At 42.5% G+C, this 24840-nt stretch overlaps 1 long non-coding RNA gene across 3 annotated transcripts in view; it reads left to right on the top strand.

The window, feature by feature from the left end:
* LOC146762476 (uncharacterized) overlaps positions 1–24452 on the top strand; it is a 29866-nt gene extending 5414 nt beyond the window's left edge. Inside the window, exons 2-4 of one of the 3 annotated variants that reach the window (XR_014944742.1) lie at positions 1200–1304; positions 23737–23811; positions 24369–24452. This is a non-coding gene — a long non-coding RNA (uncharacterized LOC146762476). Of the gene's footprint in view, positions 1–1199; positions 4028–9513; positions 10451–23736; positions 23812–24368 lie in introns of those variants that run through there. The other 2 variants (XR_014944743.1, XR_014944741.1) reach the window with 2 other exon arrangements.
* Positions 24453–24840: the final 388 nt, after the last annotated feature.

Genomic DNA, 24840 nt, shown 5'->3' with positions numbered 1-24840 from the left:
TAGCTTTGCACAGCCCGAGGGTGACAGAACAGCAAATTGCTTCTGACACTTTAAGTGTGTGAAAAGACACCAGTTGTGGGGTGTGTTTTTTTTTCTTGTCTTTTACGGCTATACTATAACTATGCTCTGAAGTGCACATATAAACATTTTATAACATAGATTTGGACTAACACTTGAAAAATAACCTGAAGACTGGTCCTTTAGCAGAAGGTATTCCTACCAAAATAGCAGTCTGTTGCAAGTCAAACTTTCACTCCATGCATAAATGATGCAGAACTTAGTGTACTTCCAATGTAGATGTTACTAGAAGTTTTACTAAAATATCATGTTATTATTAATATGGATATGTTATCTTAAACAGAAAGTCAATTCACCTAGAATTGAAAGGCAAAATATTTTAGTTTGCAAGCACTGTACTCAGCTGCCCATGTAAAGAATGGCAGCAGTGAAAATGAGTGACTAGATCATCTTGTAGGTCCTTTCCAACCTTGTGATTCTACAATTCTGTGATTCTGTAAAATCACAGAATACATGAAGTTGGAAGGGACCCAGAGAGTCCTGGTTCACAGTCACAGAACTGTAGGGTCCGGATGGGACCTCTAGAGATCATCGAGTCCAACCCCACTGCAAAGCAGCCCCCCTGCAGCAGACTACAGAGGTAGGTTTCCAGTCAGGTCTTGAGTATCTCCAGAGAAGGGGATTCCACAACCTCCCTGGGCAACCTGTTCCAGTGCTCCATCACCCTTACTGTAAAAAAATTCCTTTGTATATTGGAGCAGAACTTCCTATGCTCAAGTTTATGGACAGTCCCTGCAGGACCATCCAAAAATCAGACCATATTATTGAGAGGGTTGTCCAGGCACTTCTTGAACTTCACAAGCTCAGTGCCATGACCACTTACCTGGGAAGCCTGTGTCAGTGCCTGACCACGCTGTCAGTAAAGAACTTTCCCCTGATATCTAAACTGAAAGTGAAAGCTTGGATATCCAATTCTCCCTCAGACCACTGTTACAGGGGCCACAGACACAAACCTATGTGACGCATTGCTGCCTTCGTGGTTTTTCCTTTGGGCCTGCCTTCAGGCATCTGGCTTGTGCTTTTGTCTATTCTGGGATGGCTTGAGGACTTCCCACAGCAGTGTGCCATGTGCACACACCCAGCAGGGCTGGCTGGTTAGATATCTGCATTTTTCTCCCCAGCAACAGATAACCTTCAGATCAAGAAGCCTATGTCATCGCTGCTGCTTGTGTCCACAACTGTAACAAAGCTTTGAAAAATACTTTCTACATGGGTGTTTATTTAAGGTAAGGTCTTATACTTCTCTTAGTGTTGCATATCATTAAGTGACTGTGAATACCTGTATCAATCTAAAACATGTCCTCCAGAGCAATGTTTCCATATCTGACTTCTCAGAAAGGGTTAATTTTGCATCTCTATACTGATCCTTCTCCATCCTGGGGCTGTGTAGGAAAACAACTTTAAGAACTTGGTTGGAGGTCGGTTCTTCAAAGCTAGCAGCTCAGGGGCTGCCTTGTGATACCCTGCATGTCTTTGCTTTTCCTTTGCTGGTCTTTAAACTCCTGCAAGGTTCTTTCACCCTTCTGCAAGGATTCACACAGCCTCCTCTTGGCAAAGCAGCTGGGGTAACAACAACCAATGGAGAAGACTGTGAGTGTAAATGCTGTGTGTAAGTGAGGTACCCCAAACTATTTGCCTAAACCTTTATAAGCCTGAAGAAGAAAATGATCATTAAGTAGATTAAGGAGTATCCAGGGTCTTATGAAGACACTTATAAAAATGGGTAACATATAAAGGGAGATGTCGCACTTCATGCTCACCTCCCTCATGGTTGGTGCTGCCTCCTCCTCACTGGATGTCACAAGTGGATTGATGGTGTGGTTTACAGTGCAGAGGGGGAGGGTGACTGCCTGGGGTGCCACCTCACCCTCAGGGGGCACATCACAGTGTTTGATGTGAGAGGAAGGGGGATAGTGTCAGAACTGTGAAGGAGGGGCTGCTGACTCCCTGTGAGGGAAGGGAGGGGTAGCGCTGAGCTCTGCTCTGTTGACAGTGACAGGGCCCAAGGGAACGGCATAGAGCTGTGCCAGGGGAGGGGCAGCTGGGGGTCAGGGACAGGTTCTGCACCACAGGGCGGTGGGCATGGAACGGGCTGCTCAGTGCTGTTGGATGTATAGATCACCAATTGCCTGTTAATTACATTAATAAATCAATTAACTGCTTTGATCCTGATTTACCTTAAACTATGCGAATTGAATTGAGCAGTTTTTCCCTGCAACAGCACTAACCTTTCTCTGTGTTTTCCCAGAAATAAACCAACAAAGTTGTAAAGCAGACAGCCAGAATGTGGGTGTCTGTGCACATCATATCTTCTCCATCATGTCAAATAAAAGGGGCAGGATGAAATAAAAAAGAGCTAGATAGTAAGGAGGACATTCCCTGTGGCACTGGAAATGAAGTGTGCGGCCGAGTGCTTTCCAGGGTGGCAGTAACTCTGTATGGGGATAAGACCAACAAGCTCTTGCAGCACAGGGAGAGCACTGCAAGCTGTACAAATCGTGCTAAGGGAAAGTGCATAGACTCGAGCTGTTGTAAATTGAGAAAGCACAAAGAAGATTTTAAGCAATTCAAGATTCCTCCTTGTGAAGTTTGTGCTGAGCCCCTGCGGGCTTGTAGCTCAGGAGCTTCCTCGGCCCTATACAGACCAGGTGTTAGTTTGCTCTGTGCATCTCATCTGCTCTTGATTTCTCTTCTAGTTTTACTGACAAGGCTGCTGAGCAGTGGCTGCTCTGACAGCAGTGGGCACCTGTGGATCCCTATTTAATAAGAACTAACCCGAGAGAAATTCTCCATCTGCATAGTAGCCTTATGGTCCTCCTTTTTTCTAATTTGCATTGATTTAGAAATGCTAAATCATAATTTCAACAAGGCAGATGCTGCAAGAAATGAAAGATGCAAAAAGAGTGATAGAATCACTGTGTTGTATTTGAAACAAGACTTGTGTCCCCTGAAGGACATTTTTGCTTGTGTCAGCTCAATCATGAGTTCTTCATCTTAAATGGAAGGAGGGATGTGTCAGAAATGGGGGCCTGGGAGCCACACACATTAGTGGATTTGGGCACTGCATTCCCACTGCACAGCCTACACATCCTGAACAGAGATATTCCAGCAGTGGAATTTGAACTGCTAATGCACGAAGTTATCTGTGTATCTGTAATGGATCTGTCGGTGTCCTCCCTAAAGTTGGCGTCAAATCTGCCAGTCGACCGACCTCCATTCTCAGAGAGAAATCTCACTTTCACAGTTTGTAAGGATATATGCCTTGTCTCTCGGGGCCTTCTCCTCTCTTTCTCTCACCCTTCCCATCAACACTCTAGCATGAAAAAGGGATGCCATCAGGCACAGTTATTAATACATAATAGAAGTGCCATGTGTGATTGTGAATATTCCAGTGTTTTATGTAACGCAGATTTAGAGATTTCATTGTAAAGTCATTTTAAACTCTGAACTAATGGGTAGTTTGGCAACAGCCTCTAAGTATGAAATCATTATTAATTCCTTTAGTACCATAATAACATTGATTTAGATGAACTCTTATAACATAGAAATTGTATAGTATTTAGCTGTAATTAACGTCCCCTAATTAGGAAGTGTTGCCAAGTAGTTTTCTCTGCTGGCTCTGTTGTATTTAAGTGCAGCTGGATGAAAATTAACCACAAAGGGAACAGCTTGTGTTTTATGTGAAGTTTGCCTAGGATTGATTAAAAAAATATTCCTTGGTACTTTATTTTATTATCAAAAAGTGTGCACTGGATTATCAGTGTTACAGAGAACCACAAAGTCCACATGCCATAAACTGCACCAACACTTATGTGATATGTTAACCCAGTGCCATAGCTGCATATTCGCAACATTCATAGATGCATTTTGTCTTAATACCTTGGGTCATCACAGTAAAAACAAATTGATTTTCATGTGGCAGTCATTAATAAAGTCTGGAGAAATTTAAGTGGAATTTACATAATTTAATGTCCACTCAGAGGGTAGAGTCGTGCGCTGCAAGCTGAGAGCATTTGTTGATGTGAAAAATGCTGACATTTTTGGAAATTCAAATTATAAATGAAATACTGCTGTCAGTTTATTGTGCAACTTCGTAGCATATGGTGCTTCTGCTGGTGGGTGTTATTTCAAAGTTTGCAAATCACACTATGAGATGTCCCTCTGGTGAGCTTTTGCAATGCTTAGCAACTGTGAATCAAAAGTGACAGTACAGAGGAAGAGGGACTAAAAAAAAAACCTGCCTCTAAGACAGTAGAACAAAGTACATGGTAAGTTAATATATTTTTACAAGGGGGAAAAAAGGAGGCCAACAAGCTAAAGCTAAAAGAGATCCATCGCCTTCATTCTTGTCCAAGAATGCACCGAGTCTTCTAAATTGTTAAAGTAAAAATATGGTGTCTCTCTCCCAGTCTTCTTGACTTCGGTATGACAAGGGAGCTAAAATAACTTTCAAAATCAGGGAAGTTGCTTCAATACATAATGCAACCTCCTCCAGATGTTTCTTCTGCTTATCTCACTGACAAAAAGTTTGTATTGCCACAAGATAGCTCTAGCCATCTGAAACTCATTCCACTCAAACGTGGTAACACAGAGGAAAAGCATTAGCCAGAAAAGTGTTCCGTTAGCCCAGCATGCAAGGGGATTTCAAGTAGTCAGATATAAAACGCCACAATGAAGTAAATTTAAATACAATATTACAACACCTTCCACTATTGTTTTCAAGACTCTAGCACCCAGTGGATCTTTTTACGTGCATACAGGCTATCAAGAATTGAATATAAATTGTGATTCATTGTGATTTGATCTGACCATTGTTGATACTTGTTGTTCTGCTCCAGGTAGTAATTTTTGGTACCAGCATGCAGCCATGATATGTGGTGCAGACTTCATCATTTTGCCAATCAAGCTGGCTGAGAATAGAAAGAGATGGAGCTGTCAGGAGCAGTTCAACCATAAGCAATTCTAAACTAAGCAATTTGGAAATTTAAATAGTTATAATGACCAAGATTTTCTATGTTGGCCCTTAATTACTGGAATGTCAATTCAGCTCAAAATTGCCTTTCTCAGGTAATGATAATTCTTAGAAAAGTCTTTGCTTATACACCCACCCATAGCACTCATTAAGTCAAACTTCTTCCTTTTGTCTGAAGAGCTGTCAATTTTAGGTGACATCACCAATCATCTGCCATCTAAAAAATCTCCAGGCTGTCTTGCTGAAGGCAGGCTGATTCTCTTTTAGCTGCAGTGCACTCCATGGAGCACAGCTTGCTCTTAAAAGCATTTTTGGACCAAAAGAGTGTCATGAGTTGTGTAGTCTTGGCACCACTAAATGGTGAACCACTAGGATTTGACTGTGGGTGTCTTGGCTGAAACCTAGTGTCCATGGAATAGCAGTACACATTTAATATACGAAGGAAGATTCCACTTCCCAGCCCCTCACAACAACTGACATTGGAAGAGAAGGCAGATGTCCCCTCCATCACTTCTGGAAGGGAAAAGGAGAGGGAAGTTGCTGGATTCATTGTGTCAGGGGATTCCCTCTGAGATGGGCATAAGATAGAGACTAGCGGTATGAGCTTGTGCCTAAGCGTATTCCCACACTTACTCTATATTATGTTTCTTACGTTTCTTCTTCGTCATTCTGCTATTGACAATTCAGAATGATTGTATTGCAACTATTTGTGTCAACCTGTGGTGGTAAACATTGCTCGTTGTTTTCTTTTTGAACATAAATAAATGAAAAACAGGCAAAACCATCTCCATGAGCAGAATGTGCCTATGAGCAATTAGTTTTTCCTGTAACCCATATTAATATGACTGCTTCCCACAGAGGACCAACAGCACTCTGCAGCTGTAGCTACAGAACAGCTGTGCTGTGGTCCTCTCTTCCAGCTGACCTGGAACAAATTTTGCCTTCTGCCCTCATGGGTAATATTGAATTAGAGGGATATCAAGAGAAAGTGAGAATAATACAACCGCATCTGCTGAAGAAGGTCTGTCACAGGTAGAGGTAATTCAAATGCCATACTTCAACAGTTCAACAGTTTGAAAGTTCTCAATTTGTTTTCCTTCATTAAAAACAGAGAAGAGGAGAGAACTTTTCCATGGTGTTTCCTTGACCATGACACTCTCCCTTCTAGGCCCTACACACTGAGTGTACCATTCCCCCACATCTGGAACAGCCACACAGGGGCTGCAGTTTTATTCTTGCAGTTAAACTGTTTCTTATTAGTTTGGATGCAACTTGTTTGCTTTTTCTCCCCACTCCTGATTCTTGGCATGCACACAATGAAATAGTAGGGGCCTCAGGCACTTAAAAACAACAACAACAACAAAAAATACCCTCAATAGATTCCCCTTAAGGGACCATTTTAATTCTGCTTCTGTTCTTGATGTGCAAGTTCTTACCCTACTATCCCCCTAGAAGCAGTTTATTTCTGTCTGTCAGTGCTGCCAAAGTGACAAAATCCTCTTTCCCACCCACCACGTAATTGCTGTGTTGTTGCCCTTCCCACACATGCCTGTAGAAAGAAAGCTCTTGCTTTATTTGTACTGCTGAAGTGAATAGCATCCCTTCCCTCCTTCTCTCCCTCCCTCCATGTGGCTTTCAAGTAGTCACACTATCATTATTTATTGCTATTCTGGAGGAGCTCCCCATCTGAGAAACACATTTGATATGAAACAGAACAAGAGCCCCTCCTGATCCTCTAGCTGGCATGAGGAGTTTGGGGCTTGCAAGGAATTCAGGAGAAAATATTGCAAATAAAGATCAAAATTAAGGCATGTTCAGAGGGAGAGTCATACAACAAGAAAATCAGGGGACCTGGCTGTATTTTTAATTGCATTTTTCTTATTGGAAGGTCTTTGGGACAGGGTAGCTCCCTTTGTTCTGTGCTTGCACAGAGTTGTGTTGTTAGTTTTAGTCTATGACTGAAAAGATTTTAAGTAAGGTAGAGATATTTTTACTTTTCTGTTGGTTCACTTGTTTTACTTTAAGCTTCCATTGTCCACAGAAAACAAAAACTGTTCTGGAATCTTTTTTTTTTTTTTTTTTTTTTCCAATGAATTTGGGCTTATTTATCCATTTATTTTAAAGGTACACAACAGATTGATTTGCACACTTCATTCTTGGTGCTGAATGTATGATTAGACGAAGACCACAGCACCGCTCCTAAATACATCATCAGAAATGATTTGTTCAGTTTGCCTGAGGAAACTGCCCCCAATTTCTTGTTAAAACTTCAAAATTTGGTTATATGGAAACAAACAAACAAACAAACATAAAGCAGTTTCAGAGCCACTCACCTCTAAGTTAACAGAACACAATACAATTTTCTTAATACAGTTTTATTTCTTAATAAAAAATTGTGGTAGCAGAGCCTCAGCTGGAATGGCTGTTTGTTACAGACATGCTAAGTTGTTCATGTAGTTTTTGCTCTTCTCCATGATTTGGCAATGCTGAATTGGTAAAAAGCCACAGATGTATCATTAAATAATAGAGGCGTCATTTATTTTACATTCACTATCCTGTTCTATGGAGCTTCACATTTTTGCAGTGTGACAACTGTCTTTGTGGGAAAAAAAACAACCCTCCGTAACAGTGGTCTAAATCACACATTTGCTCTTCCTTCCAGCACTGGCGGTTGTCAAAACCTGTTGTCCTCCAGTAGGGGAGCCTTTTAGAGGTATTCCAGTGCTGGCTCCACGCAGACAAAATGCATTACAGGCCACTCAAACACCACATCTAAACAATGGCACAAACCTGCTTCAGCCCGCTTCATCCGTGAGTAGTCCTGCAATCCACGCGGAGGACAGACGGTCTCCTCCCAGCTGCTGAGCACTACCATGCATATCAAATATTAAGGACTGATAGAAATTTACTTATATTAGTTCCCAACTGTCTATGTACAATATCAGTGGGAGTGTTATCAAAGACAGCAAGAAAGACCAGATTAGGAGAAAGGGAACAGAATCTGATTTTAGCAGGAGCATGACGAGCTAACCGTGAAGTTATACTTCTCTGTGTGCCCAAACCTCTCTGTGTTGCCATTTCTCTCAAGCTCTTCTGCTCAGCACTACCTGCTTCACCTTAAAACTTACTTTTCATCCAAACTTCCATTAAGCCCAAGCTTACCTCTGAAGGAGCTGTATGGAAGTACCCTTCATTTCCTGCCTAACCTGAAGAAATATGTGCCAGGAGAGCATCTTATTATGCTACCAGCAATGATGTTCTGATGATGATGTACCCAAGCTGGGCATTGGCTGTGCAGGTCTGTGCTCAGTTCCCAGTCCTTCACTCTGCTTTTGTAGCCCTTGTAGGACTTCCTCTCTCCAGCTCAGTAACTGTCAAGTTTCTGTAGCTATGTCTGATCAGCTTTGTATCAAACCCTCAGAGGAGTGCAATTTCACACTGCAAAAACCAGAACTGTGAGTTTGGTGATGCTACAACATTTAGGATCCAGCACATACAGTTATGAGCCTTTTCTCAGCTTCAGGGGCTAAGATCCACATGCCTGACCTTAACCACCAGGCTACATATGGGAGTGCTCGCACAGCTGTGCCCTAGCATGGCCCTGTGTGAAGGTGGGCAGCCTTCACTCCTATCCTCTTCTCAAAAGCCAAAGAACTTCAGTACTAATTGGGCCAGAGAGAAGAGGAGATGGAGAGTGTATGAGCAACAGGGACTGTGGCACTTCTGATTATTATTTAGAACTTTCCTCTGAGAGGGAGAGTCTTGGGTCTCAGTGCACGCTCCTAGAACTTGATGTATTTTACATTACATGGATTTTACACAGATAAAATACAGAAAGAGCTGTGACTGGAACTCTGGACTTCCTCTTTCAAGCCAAATGCCCTGACCACAAACCTGGCTATGGCCTCCCTCCTTCTCTCTGTACTAATCAGTGCTGATTTTCTTCTACATGGTGGTTCAACTCTCACAAGAAGCCTGGGATAGGCAAAAATTTCAGACTCCTCAGGGAGAAGCAAATGTACAAATATATTGCTTGGAGATCTTAGGCTTACGCATGATCAGGCTTAGCTAGATGGCTGGTCAGCTATTTCAAGATTAAGATTGTTTCTCTGTGTGCACAACGATGGATTTGGAGATATCTGGAAAACCTGCAAGGAGAAAATTGCTCATAAAAGCTTGAGTCAAAAGGTAGGGTTCAAATAGGACTGCAGGTTTTGTTACAACTGGCTATATTCCATGCAAGTCCTACTGAGATATCCCAGTCTTCTGTCGTGTCCTTTAGAGAGCGATGCATCCCCCTGTTCAGCACCCCCTCATTCAGCTGACAAGGTCACTAAGTTTCAAGCATTGTATCTTCACTGGCTCTGATTCCCTCCTATTTTAAGCAACCGTACATGGAATGAAAGACAAGCAGATATTTCTTAGGCAGTCAGAGGCATTTAGCTTTTGGTTTTGTGACACAGGAGGAGAAACATACCCAACCAACCAACTTCTCGCCTGAACTTGGAGCTCGCGCTTCCTTCACAGCTGACATTTATCCTTCTGCCAAATCAAATCAAATCCCGCTCTCGCAGCTATCCTGAAAACTGCATTTACAACCAGTCCAAGGCTCCCTACTTCATGCCAGCTCTTCACACGCGTCAAAGTGCTTGGTGGAAAGGAGAACATCCTTATTAAACACACCTGCTTTGGTTTGCTGGACAAGAGCCTATTCCCATTTGCAAGTCAGGCATATCACTGCTGAAGACAGAGGAATTATTCCTTTATATGCCAACTCCAAGAGCAAAATGCATCCCTCTGTTCATGTGAAGCGTAAACCCTCTCTTTTGCCTTTAAGAACCCACCGCCAGCTCTGCACTGCACTTTCCATTAATTTAAACCCGAAATCCATTTGGCTCATGATATGCTGCGCTAATATATGAGGAAAAGAGGAGCCTTGCTCATGAAATATTTCAGGTATAATTGGGAAACTGTGGCTACAGATGCAATCCAGAAGCATTTTGGGTTGGTAACCAAGGCAACACATTTTGCTTCAAGACACACTTTTCTGTTGATAATCTATTGTAATGCCAGTAATTGCAGCTGACAAGGCTCTGTTTGTTGTGAGAGATAATTAGCACTTGAAATAAAGTAACAGATTTAAATAAATTGAGGGGAACTGAGTGGTGTGACCTGATCGCTTTAGAAACAAACAGGAGTGTTGGGAGCCTGCATGCGGTGTGATGTTAGCGGTGGCCTCCTCAGTTGCTGAACAATACCAACATTTATTAGACATTGTTTAATTGGGAATTACAGTCCCCTTTGTGATGAAAACACTTTTTCTGTTTCTCACCCATGTTATATTTACAATATAAATTATGTGTTAGAAATAAAACAATAAAAATTCTCTCCAGAACAAAACTATTGTTGTTTTCATCTGCTTCTTCTTTGGGCTAGGACCTGATATGTTTAAAAGATGATGTTTTAAAGTAAATAAGCATTTTGGACAGCTGCAGGGTTTTAAGAGATCCTTGCACCCCCTGCACAAGGGTGTGCAGGGAGCACTATTCATGTAGCATGCAGGAAGAATGTCCCTATGGTCAGCAGGCAGCAAAGGTGTGTCAGCTCAGTGCTAGTTTACTCGAGGCCAGGTTGCACGGCTTAGGTTGTGAACACAGCTCCTGGGTTGGTGCTTGTGTTTGTATTAGCTGTCTATGTATCTGAAACTGGGTGTGCAAGCCATGGCTGCTGCCTGTTGTGAGACCATGTCCCCTGCAGTGAGGTTGTTAGCTGGAGGAGTAGGATGCATGCTAGAACAACAGCACTTCTGAGGCTCCCCAAATAAAGCCACACTTCATGTCTTGCCTTTCCTGTACTTCTGAGGCACAACTGCTTGTCTCAGTGTGTAGCAAGGAAAGAAACACTGTCCTACTAATACTTGTGTGCTGCAGGAATTGCAAGTATTTTACATCAGCTGCTAAACTGAGGATGCTTTCTGCAATGTAGGCTACTTCTCCCCTGGAAACCAGAATGTCCGGGGACAGAACAATTCAGCTTCTTCATGGACTCTCACCAAACATGCAAAACCACCTAGCCAGGAAACTGTATCATAAACACCGTGAAAACAGAGTCTGTTGTGTAAATGCACTCATCTCATGGCAAGCCAGAAGGCAAAATCAGTATCCTCTCAAGATTTCCTCATAGACGTTAAATGACTTTCTATGGACACTAATATTGTTTATTTCCTCCATACTTCATCAAAAAGACATCTCTGTTATTCTCAGGATAGCAGGCACACTATTTCTCCAACAAACATTAATCAACTGTTCACATCAGAATCGTGCATTCATGATACATTACTGTTCATAGCCTCCTTAATGCAGGACAGTAATGTTCTCCTGAGCCCAAAATCATATTATTGCTTTCTTTGAACAAGTGGGGACAGTGGTTAAAGGCACCAGAACCAGTTAGCTGTTTGCTAGCCCTAGCTGAATTTACAGAGGTGACCAGGAGAGGAGGCAGCCTGGAACCCAGGGGTGATGATGCTTCCAAGGCCAGTGGCCAGGCCATCCCACATGCTCAGTTTTCCATACTAGTTCTTGAGCAGCAATCAAAGAAAGACTGTGTGTTAAAAACACAAGTGGAGTACGTAGGTTATGATAATCTTTCTTTTTGTAATCAGCAATTTAGTGCCGCCAGGCAATGTTTTTGCTTTTTAAATGCTTTGAAACACACAGAAACGTTGCATCTATATGTTATTTAAAAAACAACAACTAATGATCTGCAGTAGTTCCCCAGGAATTAAGAATTGCTTACAATTTATAGCATATGCAGGATCGTACTGCAAATCCCATCCCATCCCCAGTTCTAAGTAGCTCATAAAAATGGCCTGTTTATTTTCTAAAGTGATCTGCATAAAAGGATTAAGTTTATTTATTGTAAAAATTAGCATCTTTCTGAAACAGTAATGACTATATCATCGAGGAATGTTCTCTTCCTGAATGCCTCCCTCGGCGCTACTGTGCAAGGAGACCTGCATTTATAGTCTCCTAGAATAGAGTTAATGCTCATAAGACTCCGCTCTTCTACGCCTACAGCTAAATCATGGAATCTAGCAGATGGTGTATGTGTGTTTCCTAATGCAATGTCTTGTATATGTGTAGTTGTCATAATTAAATAATAACTCCCTACACCGTCTCATGTAACAGGAGAGTCTCAGCCACATTTCCCATCAGAGTGAAGCCGTCAAACCCAACTTGTGGGAAGATGAAGTAGGCTACGAGGAAACTAATATACAGAGTACCCCCCGTCACCTTCTCCCAGGAATAAAATGAGTTCTTCTCTGTGCAGCCAGTCCTCATTAAAAATTAAGTAGGAGTGTCTCAGGCCAAAAAACTGTTGGATACTGTGGTCCCAACACATTGCTGAGGTTAAGTAATCTGTCCTTGAGAGAAAGGAGTCTGGCTTCATCTGTTTGGGATTTCCCTTGCTTTTTCTTGGTCATTGTCATGACAGAGGAATTATGGACATCTGCAGGAGGAGTGCCTGTGAGACAAGGCAATTTGAAGCTATCATCTTTGTAAGATAAATGCCACAGCTGCTTTTTATATTCTTTTATGGATGGAAGAGAGAATGATAGGTCTCTGCAGATATTCATTCTTTCCTTGGCTTAGAGAAAGAATTAAGTTGTTGATTACGCCCAGCAAGAAACATCTCTGTTCAAACTGAGGACAAATGTAACTTATTTTAAGGGATACAAGTTTAACAATTCCAGTATTATCCTTCACTTTGCGGCAGAAAAATCCTTTTGCTAAGGATACTATAAATGCCTGGAACAGATGAAAGGCATTTAGCCTTTATTTCATACTAAAAATTAGAATGTGAAATTGAGAAAAGTGTCTTTCAAATAGGAGTCCACGAGTGAAAAAGGAGGTAGTGAGAGCTATCTGCCTCTCCTGCTCGAAGGAAATACAGGGATATGTCTGCTGCTGGTCCCCCTTTGGCACAACCTCTCTCCCCAGGCCAGTGCTCTCATCTGGCTCACAGCCTACACCTCACTCTTGCAGCTCTGGGAAGCAGCAAGTACCTCCTTGCAGCTTTCCCTTTTGCAGGATGGAAGATCAGGAGGACATTGTTTTTATTCCTCTTTCTCAGCTTCAGAGAGCTGACGATTCCAGCCAGGGTTTAGTTCTAAGCATTGCAAAGGGCCCTGTCCCCTTAGCAAACAAATCACTCCTTCTCTATCTCCAGGTCTGTAACATCCTCTTTTGGCTTATAAAAGGGAAGATGTAGTTGACCAGAATGTATGAATGGCTCTCTCAGTATATTTATTTCACACAGTGACCATTTTGCTTCATGTGGGTGAAAAAAAGGAAAAAAATAAAATAAAAAAGGGCTTTAAAATTTCACGTCATACAGTCTAATAAATACTCAAGGGTTGCTGTTGCCACAGAAAGCTCATAAGGTCAACAAAATCACTTCTTCTTTTCTTGAAGTTTGCACTACAATAAATATTCATGCCATACCCCCTTCACAGTGTAGCTGCTGGAGAACACACTGTAATCTGTTTAAGGAGAACATGAATCAGACTGATAAAAATAATTGGTTGGATTTTACTTTTATTTATTTATTTATTTATTTTTAATGTTTTAAAATGAAGCTGTCAAAGGTTCCTGTGGTAATGAAGAGCTTTGTTGTTATGACAACTGCTTATTCTTTTCTCTTTGAAGAAGGCTGCAATTTGATAGGCAAAACATCAGGAATAATTAAAACAAATGGGAAGTGAAGACAAAACATCTGCTACAAAAAATCCCACCCGAAACCTTAGCAATCTCACTTGTGCAGTGACAAACTTCAGGTGGAATTCCTTTGTGTCAGCCAGCGTGAGCACACTCTGCAGCTGCTGGGGTTTTGGGATCCACACATCTGAAATCCCATCTCTTTGCAAGGGCACAGGGTGACTCCTTCATGTAGCTACTTCTCTTCCTCTCCAACATGTATCCTTATCAATTAAGTCTACTTTCTGAAGGTAATTATGCTTCTTCTGATAGGTGCATCATTCCTCCATTTTAAATTAGCAGTCAGCAGCAGTTGGTGTGGCCTCCAAACATTTAGTGAGCTGGGCTGGTTTCTTTCAAGACATGTGGCCCCTGCTCTGCAGAACAGGGACTGTGGGGTAAGGTGAGCTTAGGGAAGGGTGATGCAGATTGAAGGGCTTTGGGTGCCAGTAGGGTTTTCCTTTAGATGTGAATGTGGACACTGCTGGAGAGGCCTCTAGAAGAAGAGGTAGCCCTCAGAGTGCTGATGGGGCACATACTGAAGATGCTCATGGCTTTAATGTACCTCTATGAGAGCACCTAGGGGCTGTCCATAGCTGAGATGATAAGTGGTCTGCTGTCACATGGAGGGCCATAAGGAGATACACCTAGCAAAAGTATTCCTCTTGTCTGGAGCTAATGGTAGACACAGGGAAAAAAACACAGTGTAGACAAGTACTAAAAATTTTGGAAAGTTTTCCCCAAGGCATATTTTTTCCTCATTGTTATATGATTCTCATGAGCTGTCCTTCCCAAGAGACATGTGACTGTCAGATTTTAGTCATTTCTACATATAATAACTAATCTGCTAACACGGAGTTCTACTTTTCAAACTGCAAAACTTAACCCTTTAGAGTCAGTACAACAGAAGAGCAACAAATGAGCATTCCTGGCTCTGTAATGTTAATAAACTTGGCATTTGGCAATGAGCTAGCATGGCACAAACTATGCAGAGATCAGCTTCAGGAATGCCAGAGTTCTTTCTGTGCTTCTGACTTCAGAAGATACTCTGCAATCATTTCTGTAGATTCGCATGCCATCTCATGCTACCAGGTGACTGTAGTCTTGTTTTGCAGTTCTCTGAGGCACACACTGCCCTCCGTTGCTCTATCCACTTGGAAATAAGCCAGCGCTCCTGAGCAGCAGCATTTTAACTGCTGTGTTGTCTTGCCACCTCCATTTAAGAGCCTGCATGTTTCATGAAGTCTCTTCTCAGTACCTTTGTGCACTCATTCATTCAGCCAAGATAAACTTCCACAAAAGTGAGGATTTCAATGTCCCCACTGAGAAAATGTGGTACCAACTTATTACCCTTTTCTATGCATAGAGATTTCAGACATCCGAGAGAAGACTACCCTGCTAAGAAGGTGGAAGGATTTGGAAATAAAAGCAACTGTCTGGCTGTTGCAGCTGAGGATTTTTGGGAAGCTGCTATAGGAGTCTATGGTAACCAGAAACAAACAAACAAACAATAAAAAACCCAACAAACATAACGGAACACAACAACAACAACAACAAATCCCACCATTAATATTCAAACAAAAACCAAACCAAAACAAAACAAAAAACAACCAAAAACCCAACCAATCACTACCATCAAAACCAACCATATTTGACTTTCCCCCCCGAGCTGACTGTATTCCCCAGTTAAGGATACACGAGTCTCTGGGCTTGACACTAGGTGGTGCTAAGATGATGGTGTGTGGGGAAATTCAGTTGGAAAAATTCTGGGTGGAAGAGCACAGTAGGTTGCAAATGATCACTTGCCAATAATACATCTGCTCTAGAGCAGCTAATCCATTCATACCTATCTATGTTAGGCTAACTAGCAGCGCTGGACACCATTAGCAGGCAGAATGAATATCTAAGGCTTTGTTTCCCCAGCCTGGCTCTGATACTCATCTGGAGTGTGTCCCCTCGCTTCCTAGGTGGAGCATACTGCAAGTAAATAAGAATTCCTGTGTGAGCTGAATGTAACCTACAGGTGATACCCGGCTTACTGGTACACAAAGCCTGTTCCCAGGCATAAGACATTTATCACAATATACAACACAAGTCTTTTATGTTTATTTTATTTTTAAATTGACAGAGCACCATTTTGTGGCAATACCTGCGTCTTCATTAGTCAAACCATCTTGAGTGGATAGACAAGCCTGTGGTGTAACCAGATATAGTATCCCATCAAATAGTTTTACAGTCATGAATTACTAAAACTCGGAACAATATTATCTAAATATATTATATAAGTCTTAAGGTGTCCTTAAATGGGATCACTCCTCTTTTGGCTTTAACAGACACAGGCAGTGAGTATCTCTTCATGGATTGCATGCATTTCCCTACTCTACTTTTGCTATGTGTGCAGGGAACTTTTGAGGCAATAGTTCATGCACAATCAAAAAGCATTTTTACAAAGCAACAATAACTCGTTGGCTATTTGCTATCTAAATGAGTAGTCTCAGATGACCATCTTGTTAATGCGCACTATAAAATATACTGTCCCTGTTCGCTGGATGTAAAACAAACGCAGAGATTTGTGAGTTCTGGCAGTTGCTGCTTGCTCAGTAATGCTCATTTGTCTTGTCACAAATATAAAATGTAGATTTTTTTTTTGTATATAAATATTTCCAGCTTGGCAAAGTGATTAAAGACAGAGGATATCCATCTTAAAATATCTAAAGGTATAAAAATGAAAAAGTGAAAATAATAGCAATATCTCACAAGGGGATAGGTCAGAAGACCCAGACGTTATTATGTTTTTTAGCCTTTGGAAAAACATGTGGCTAGTCTGACAAGAACCCATCCATCCTCAGAGTGCCACCCCTGACTTCACTAACAAGTACCAATGACCCCATCCCCTTCCAGCAATGATCCCCTCCTGCTCTAAGTGCAGCCTCAGCTGAAGGGCGTGGAGATGACTGTGACCCACAGAGCAAACCAGTACTTGGGATACTGCTACTTACTGCACAGATATTTGCGCTCAGAGTGGGCTAAGATGCTTGGAGTGCAACAGAAGTGGTAGCGCCCAGACTGAGGGGAAGTGAGCAACCCATGTGTGCTTGCAGAAAACAAGTCATATATGCCCAGGAGCCAGCTGCAGCCTCAGGCTGGGTGAAAGTGTTGCTTTAAATCTCTGTGTACTTCTTTCACTTACTGCTAGAGAGAGCGAATGAAAGCAGTTACACGAAGCATTAATAAGATCTGAAGTCCTTTTGGTAATAACCAGAGAAATCAATGCAACCAAAGATGACAGGAGAATTAAGTGTGCACAGTTGCTGAGCAAAACTTCAGGGCATGAGGTGCGGATCTCCAACTGCAAGAAGGGGCACTAAAACCTGCCTGTTTGACCAGCTGTGTGAGCTCACTGCAACAACCACACTTGCAGACATCAGCTCTGGTGTTGCTGAGAGGGAAAACAGCACCCATGAGTGGCTCCTTTTAAAGTCGCTTAGATGCCTGCAGTCTATGTTCTGTTGCTTCCTTCTCAGTGACTGCATGCAACTGCACTGTCTCTTTGGGGTCCCGGGGATAGTTCTTAGGCAACGGCCAGCAAATTACCTTCATTAGAGTGACAAAATGTGATGCCTGAAGCAATGCAAAAATCTTTGTACGCTGTTATCCCTCATCATCCAAGGGCTTTTAGCTTGCTGCAGCCAGACTGTTGAGGACCCCCATGTATTAACACACAGGCAGAAGACAGGAGATGGTAAGAGATGATCAGACGGCAATCATGGAAACAGATACTTAAAAGATCTTTTCATTTCACTGGGTGATGGACCTGATATGCTAATTGAAACAACATCTGTGTCTGCTTGTGCAATTTCAAACCACAAAAGCTTTGTTTTGACACCGGTGCGATGGAAAAAAGGTCCTCTTCAAAAGAGTAGTAGTGACCTCATTCAGACACGCTCGCTTTCATGAAAGGTAAAGATGGCAGGCAAAGCAGTGATGCCAGCAGTTTGTTCCTGAGCAGAACAGGGAGGGGATGGGGGGGAGGGAGGGGGGAATTATCACATAGTTTGTCTTTCCAGCAGGCTGATTTCCTTTAGCAGCCTGAATAAGCAATTGGCTAGTAGCCAGCTGCGGCGGATTTGTCCCGTGTTTGCAAGATCAGTCAGCGAGCAAAGCTGTTTTCAGTTAATAAATATTTGATTTACAAGGTACAGCGAGTAATAAAAAGGGAAGAGAGTTTAGCTGCTGGGAGATTTGTTTAGCACTTTAGTGGGGATAACTAACAACCAGCATTGGTTGTTTTTCCTCCTTCGCATGGCCAGTGGGCAACCAACTTGATCAGTCTTGCTGCATTAGGGCTTGTAGTGAGCAGAACTAACACACTGAGCCAAATAGAGGTGGACTGGGATGTATACTGTGCCTTGACAGAAACACAGCTGAAGGGAACACTCATAGATTCCCCTTTCTTCTTCTCTGCGAGTAACCTGTGATAAATATTGCATTTCTCAGTATCATTGGGAAAAATCAAAACTGTTTGATCCTTTCCATATGATATAGATAGATATATATGAGGGGGGGGAGGAAGGACATAAAGTAGCAGGTACAGAACAGCCAGCAGCATTTTATCAAAGGAGAAAAGACCCCAGAAGACACTAATCAGCCGACTACAGTGTCCTGGGTATTTTGGATGGAGCTGGAGAACAAAGTGGGACCTCCCCCCCTCCCTGCAAAGAAAAGTAAAAAGAAAAAAAAAAAAAAAAAAAAGAAAAAAAAAAAGAGCTGCATTTAAAAAAACAGAATCAAAACCCGCCACAAAAGGTTGCATATATATATATGTATATATGTTTACGTTTTAATTTCCTCCTACAGAACTGAGCCTCTAGGTGGGGATGTGGCCATGCAGGCAAGGCAGGAACAGGGCATCCATTGGGAGGCTTGGCAGTGCTCTCCTTGCATGGTGCCAAGCGCAGTCTGCATGCTGAAGGAGCCAGTGCTCCTATGCTTGGTCTCTGGTGCACGGGAGGCCTCCTGTGTGTCTGTAAGAACATCTCCTAGTCCTTCAGATCTCTGCTTCCCCCACCTGTGGGAAGGCAGACTAACCTACCCACTGCTCAGGCACAGCAGGTTGTTTCCATCAGTCTCCATACAGGAGGTTTGTGTTGGGAAGCAGGCACTAAGAAATGCAGAACACTACTGTTAGTGTTGTGGTAGTTCATTGCAGATCAAAGGCTCCTTCAAAGGAGAAGAGTAAAAGCTTCTTTCTAGAGGCTCAGAAGGGCAGCGTGGCACCAGAAGTACTGTGTATAGACAGTTATTGTTTTCTAGGGCTCTGCCAGAAGTTCCTTCCCAGCAGCTACTGATAGGACAGAACAAAGTGTTTTCTCTGTCAAGTACAAATTAATTATTCTGAGTTCTAGCTCTTCAGCCCACTCTATTTTACAATGTTAAACTGCTTTGCATTCGTCCCCAGTGTGATTCCAAGTACATGCCTGGTGAAGGCGTGAGGAAAGCCCCACACAGCCTCCCAGGAAAGGACAGACTGCAGGCCTTTCTTGCAAAACAGAGTCTGAAAACAAAGCCCACTCATCAGTCCCTGCTACACAGAGGGGACTCCAAGCACTGGGCTTGGGCAAGATAACAAAAGACAGCTCTGGGCAGCACCACATCTTCAGCTACCACCTCAGCACCTGGTGGCACTGCAGCCTGGGCTGCCCCAGGGCTCTGCTCTGAAGGACCATCTGGCTGGCTGGTCTGAGAGCAACAGTGCTGCTGAAGGGTCCAGAAAAGGAGAGTTATGAGGAGTGGCAAAGGAAATAGCAGCTGTTTAGTCCGGAGAAGGGGAGGCTGAAGGGAGTCCTTGTTGCTGTCTATAACTACTTGAAATGAAATTGTGGAAAGGCGGGTGTTGGTCTCTTTCCTATGCTGAAATGTAATAGTATGCAACGAAATGGCCTCAAGTAGCACTAGGGAAAACTTAGGCTGAATATTAGCAAACATTTCTTCACAGAGAGGTGGTCAGGCATTGGAATGGGCTGCCTAGGGGCGTGGTGGAGTCCTCATCCCTGGGGGTACTTAGGATGTATGGATGTGACAGTGAGGGAGGTGGATTAGTGATGGGACTCAGTAGGTCAGGCTACTAGCTGGATATGATGATCTTGAAGGCCTTTTTCCAGCCCAGCTGATTCAATTGATTCTGTGGTGTCCCTACTGGACAAGCAGCAGGCAGGTGACTCTGCAGTGATGAGACAGCCTTTTCCAGTATCCAAATGTGTTGGAAAGGCTTTCTCTTTTCAGCTCCATTAATGCAGTACCAAAGCCTTAAGAAAAATTTACTATCTGGTGTGTGTGCTGGGAGGTGGGAAGCTGTAGGTTCTTTGTGGGGAAAAAGGTGTGCAACACACCAGAAGCTAAGAGCTTAGGATGTTCTCAAGGACAACAGGAGGTCCTAGACCATGTCCATGCAGTGCCTGAACTGAGGAGGCCCTGCACAGTAATAGAAGGCAGCCCATACTTGCTTGTCAACTACCAGTGAAGTTCTTACTTTAAATTCTGTTCCAGACTGTCATGGTTTTGTAAGGGAGAACTTAGTGCCAGCAGTTTCACCAAAGCACATGCTTCTGCAAAAGAGCTTTAATGAATACATGTTTTTGATTTTCTTTTCCTCCAGAAATCCTGTCCAGATCTACCATTCAGTTATCTCTAAAGATAAAGATTGCTGTCTGCCATCTGGAAAACAAGGATAAGAATTTTACCTGCCTTTTATAAAGCACATTAGGTTTCAGTGGGTGAACAGATCACAAAACAATAGTGTAACCAAAAGCTACTGCTTACGCAAACTGATCTGGCAGCCACCACACTATACTGGACAGTAATATCTAACTAGGCCATACAAAGTAGTAAGTTTTGCATGAGCTATGTGTTATATTCTTCTAAAATAACCTTTATTTCTATGGAACTGGAGCCCAGTGGTGACATCATATGTTTCGGGAAAAGGAGGGTGTATTCTTTCATACATGATTTACTTTCTGATAGCTATTGGGCTGTCTGTTCATAGATTAATGAGGTGGTTTGGGATGGGAAGGACCTTAGAGATCACCTAGTTCCAACTGCCCTGCCAAAGCAGGGACACTTTCCATTATGCTGGGCTGCCCAGAGCCCATGTGCCCTGGCCTTGATCATCCACAGCTTCTCCGTGCAGCCTGCACCAGTGCCTCACCACTGCCATAGGAAAGAATTTCTTCTAAGTCCAAATCCAAGTCCAATCTAAATCTTCACTTTTACTTTAAACAGTTAGCCCTTGTCCTGTCTCTTCTCCACCAATAAAGAGTTCCTCTCTGGCTTTCTGGGATTGATAGCACTGAGCAAAAGTATTTGATGCCACAAAATAACAGTGTGTGATGGATGGACTGTGACCTCTTGGACCTGCACTGCATATATTGGCTTGCAGCAGAGCCTGGCCCAACCAAGTTTGTGTCTGGTCTCTGGCTGATCATGTTTATGAGTCTCGGAGACATAGTGAGGTTTCCTTGGGTTGTGCTGAGGAGCTCTGTGAGCTGTTCTTAGTGCCCATCCCCACATCATCACCTGTGTTTCCCTGGCCCTAACTGGCTCAGGCAGCTATAGACAGTTTCAGTCATCAGAGCACAGGGCAGAGCCTGCAGTTGCTGCTATTAAGCCAAACTGTAATAATTGGACCATGAACATCTATTGCAATAACAGCAACATTACAGAACTGATCATCCCCATCCCTCAGAAACAGGCTGCATTTCTGTTTGTTTTCTGCTGAGGAGGGAAGTGTCCCCAAGCTTCTCCCTTTGGGAACCCCTGTCTTGGCATGAAACGAGTAATACGATTTATGTAGACGCTGCCAGCTTCTCTCCTTTCTCAGACAGAAAATGGTTTTATCTAGTCAGGTAATGTCACAATAAAGTAGTACAGTAGAAATTTCATCACCAAATGGTCTAAAAGAGATAGATCACCCAATCTGTATTTTCAGAGGTTTTTCAAGCATGTGTGCTGTGCTTAAATGGCAGCAAGAAGTATAATGAGAGAAAAAAAAAGAACAATGGAGGCTACACCACAGATTTTAAGCAAAATATTTTCTTGAGGGATTGATAATAACATTAGCAAAGTTGGATAAACAGGGACAGTGCAATGCACTGCTCAGATTTAGTGAACCCATTCTACTTGCTTTTTCGTGTGCTTTTTCAAAACAACTCTTGATGTATCCTCTGTTTAACCAGGCGGGAGCTGAGAGGAGGGGACAGGCTCTGACAGGGCTGACAACCCCCTGCTAACTGTGTTCAAGATGATGCTCACACCTCTGCTTCACATCTGCATGCCTGCTACATCTCCCCTGCCTCTTGGGTTAGACTGGGGCTGTGCCCTGCTCTATCTTCTCACATGCATGTGTAGGGATTATCAGGGACTAGTTCTTAAAGAAAGGATAAAGTGCAGTGAACTGAATGCAGTGAATTGAAGGCATTTGCAACTCTTTTTTTTTTTCCCCTGCTGTTCACTGTTTCAGTGTCTTGCTCTAATTATATCCGTCCCTTACAAGAGACTGGCCATGGGTACAAGCTCTGCCCAGGTACAGCAGTACAAGCAGCAGTCCCACATCACTGCTTACCAACAGGGTGAACGCAAGTGAGAGCTGGGTTTCCTCTTCACCCTTCACGTTTGTGTTCTCACTTGAAAGAAAAAACAGTATGCATATGTGTTAGGAAATGCCACAGGAATTTTTTCTTTTTAGGACAGGCTGAGAGAGCTGGGGCTGTTCAGCCTGGAGAAGAGCAGGCTTCAAGGAGACCTTTTCATATCTATAGGGTGGTTGTAAGAAAGAAGGGGACAGACTCTTTAGTAAGGCCTGCTGTGATGTGACAAGGGGAAATGGTTCAAACTAAAAAAGGTGAGATTCACATTGGATATGAGGAAGAAGTTTTTCACAATGAAGGTGGTGAGGCATTGCATTGATTGCCCAGAGAGGTGGTGAATGCCCTGTCCCCGGAGACACTCAAGGTCAAGCTGGACAGAGTTGTGAGCAACCTGATCTACCTGTGGGTGTCATGTTCATTGCAGGGCAGTTGGTGGCTTTTAATGGTGTCTTCCAACTTAAATGATTCTGTGGTTCTATAAAAATAGGGGGAATTGGGAGGATGTTTTAATTTTCTAACTCAGAACAATCGGTGGAGTCATGGACCACTTGCATCTACCTTGATAAACCTCTCCCTGCTGTGTGACCAAATGTGAGACCACTGTGTCACTTTGATATTTTCTTGTTTCTAAATACCTGCACATAAAGTCTTAAAAAATAACCAACAACCATATTATTCAAGAAAATGAACACCAAATCCTATGCAATGTGCCACTTCAGCTCTGTCAAGGAGGGATCAATTAGCATCTCAGAAAAACAGTTCCTTCCAAAAAAAAAAATCCAGGCTTTTCTTGCAGTTCATATTAGCAGCTCTGTACCACATTGTCAGTGCCAAAGAAGGACGAGAACACAGGAATTGGTGATGGGATTTAGTCAGCTAAGAGAAAAAGGTGTGTCACCACCTGCAGAGATTTTTTTTACTTACTTTCAAAAGAGTGAATGTTTACAAGCTCGCTTCCCACAAAAGTAAAAGCAGATCTAAACCAAACCTATGTAAGTCACTACTGTCTCAACTGATTTAGGCAGCTGTTGTTGCTGATGGTATCTTTGCTTCTCGACATTCATGAATAAATTCCTTCATCTTAAACCTTGCAAACATACAAGTTCATGAAAGAACCCACATGACTCCTTTTATATTTAGGAGAGTGAATAAAATATTTATGTCCCTCTGTGTCCTAAATATCAATTACTTCCTTCACCAAAAAAGTACATTTGCAATGGGATTAAAAATTTACCCTACTGCAAAACAATATACATTTAACTCATACATTTCCAGCTGTCTTTTTCAGACATACACTGTATTCATTCACCTCCGTCCCTTTTGAACCATGTATATCATCAACATCTCCTCTCAAATTTGACAGGTAAGTCAAAAATACATCTATTGTCAGACAACACATCTGCATGATCTCATGACAGCTACGAGCACATGCAGCATTTACCACTGGGAGAAGTCAGCATTTACTAACGTGTGTCAGACAGCAGCCTGATTTTCCTAGATTATAAGATTCCTAAATTAGCTTGGCCTCAAAATTAATTTTTTAGATATGGGAGATATGAAGAATTGTAAGTTTTAAGCAGAGTGAAGTTACAGCTGTCAAATACATATTGGAATATGTTTTCTGAAACAGTCTTTCAGTAGCATAACCACGAAAATCAGAGGCATTAAAAACTGCATGATAAACTGCCTATTAAAACAGAACAACAATAGCAACAAATAAAAGCAGTCCCTCAAAACAGCAAACCCAACTGGGAAATCAATGCTCAAAGCAGAAAGACAAACACAGGTATGTTTTTGTTGTTGTTGTTGTTTTGTTTTAAAGAAACCCAAACCTCTACATCATTCTCAGTAGTTCTTTATTCTTAGAAAATCTCCTGAATCTCTATAAAAAATAACTCTGGTGGTGTGTTTTGATCGCAGGAGCTGAGGAAGAAGTGAAAATGATATGTAAATTATGGGGTGAAAGGCTGGTTGTGAATGTCAGGACCATAGAATTCTTCAGGTAATCAAAATTTGGCTTACTAGTACAAAAAGTTAAGGGGTGCTTTGCAATTATTTTTGCTATTTTTTAATAAATTATTATTGTGTAGAGGAAATGGACTTGGGGTTATTTGTCAATGCTCAGCTGAACATGAGCCAGCAGTGTGCCCAGGTGGCCAAGAAGGCCAATGCCATCCTGGCTTGTATCAGAAATTGTGCTGCCAGCAGGAGCAGGAAAGCGATCATCCCTCTGCACTCAGCATTGGTGAGGCCTCACCTTAAGTACTGTGTTCACACTGGGGCTACTCACTACGAGAAAGATATTGAGGCCCCGGAGCTTGTTCAGAGAAGGGCAAAAAAGCTAGTGAGGGGTCTGGAGCACAAGTCTTATGGGGGGCAGCTGAGGGAACTA

This window comes from Coturnix japonica, chromosome 1, assembly GCF_054131305.1.
Source record: "Coturnix japonica strain WE chromosome 1, WE-NBRP24, whole genome shotgun sequence".
Classification (NCBI taxonomy): Eukaryota; Metazoa; Chordata; class Aves; order Galliformes; family Phasianidae; genus Coturnix; species Coturnix japonica.
The sequence above is the reverse complement of the archived record's forward strand: the minus strand, read 5'-3'. Positions and strand labels throughout refer to the sequence as shown.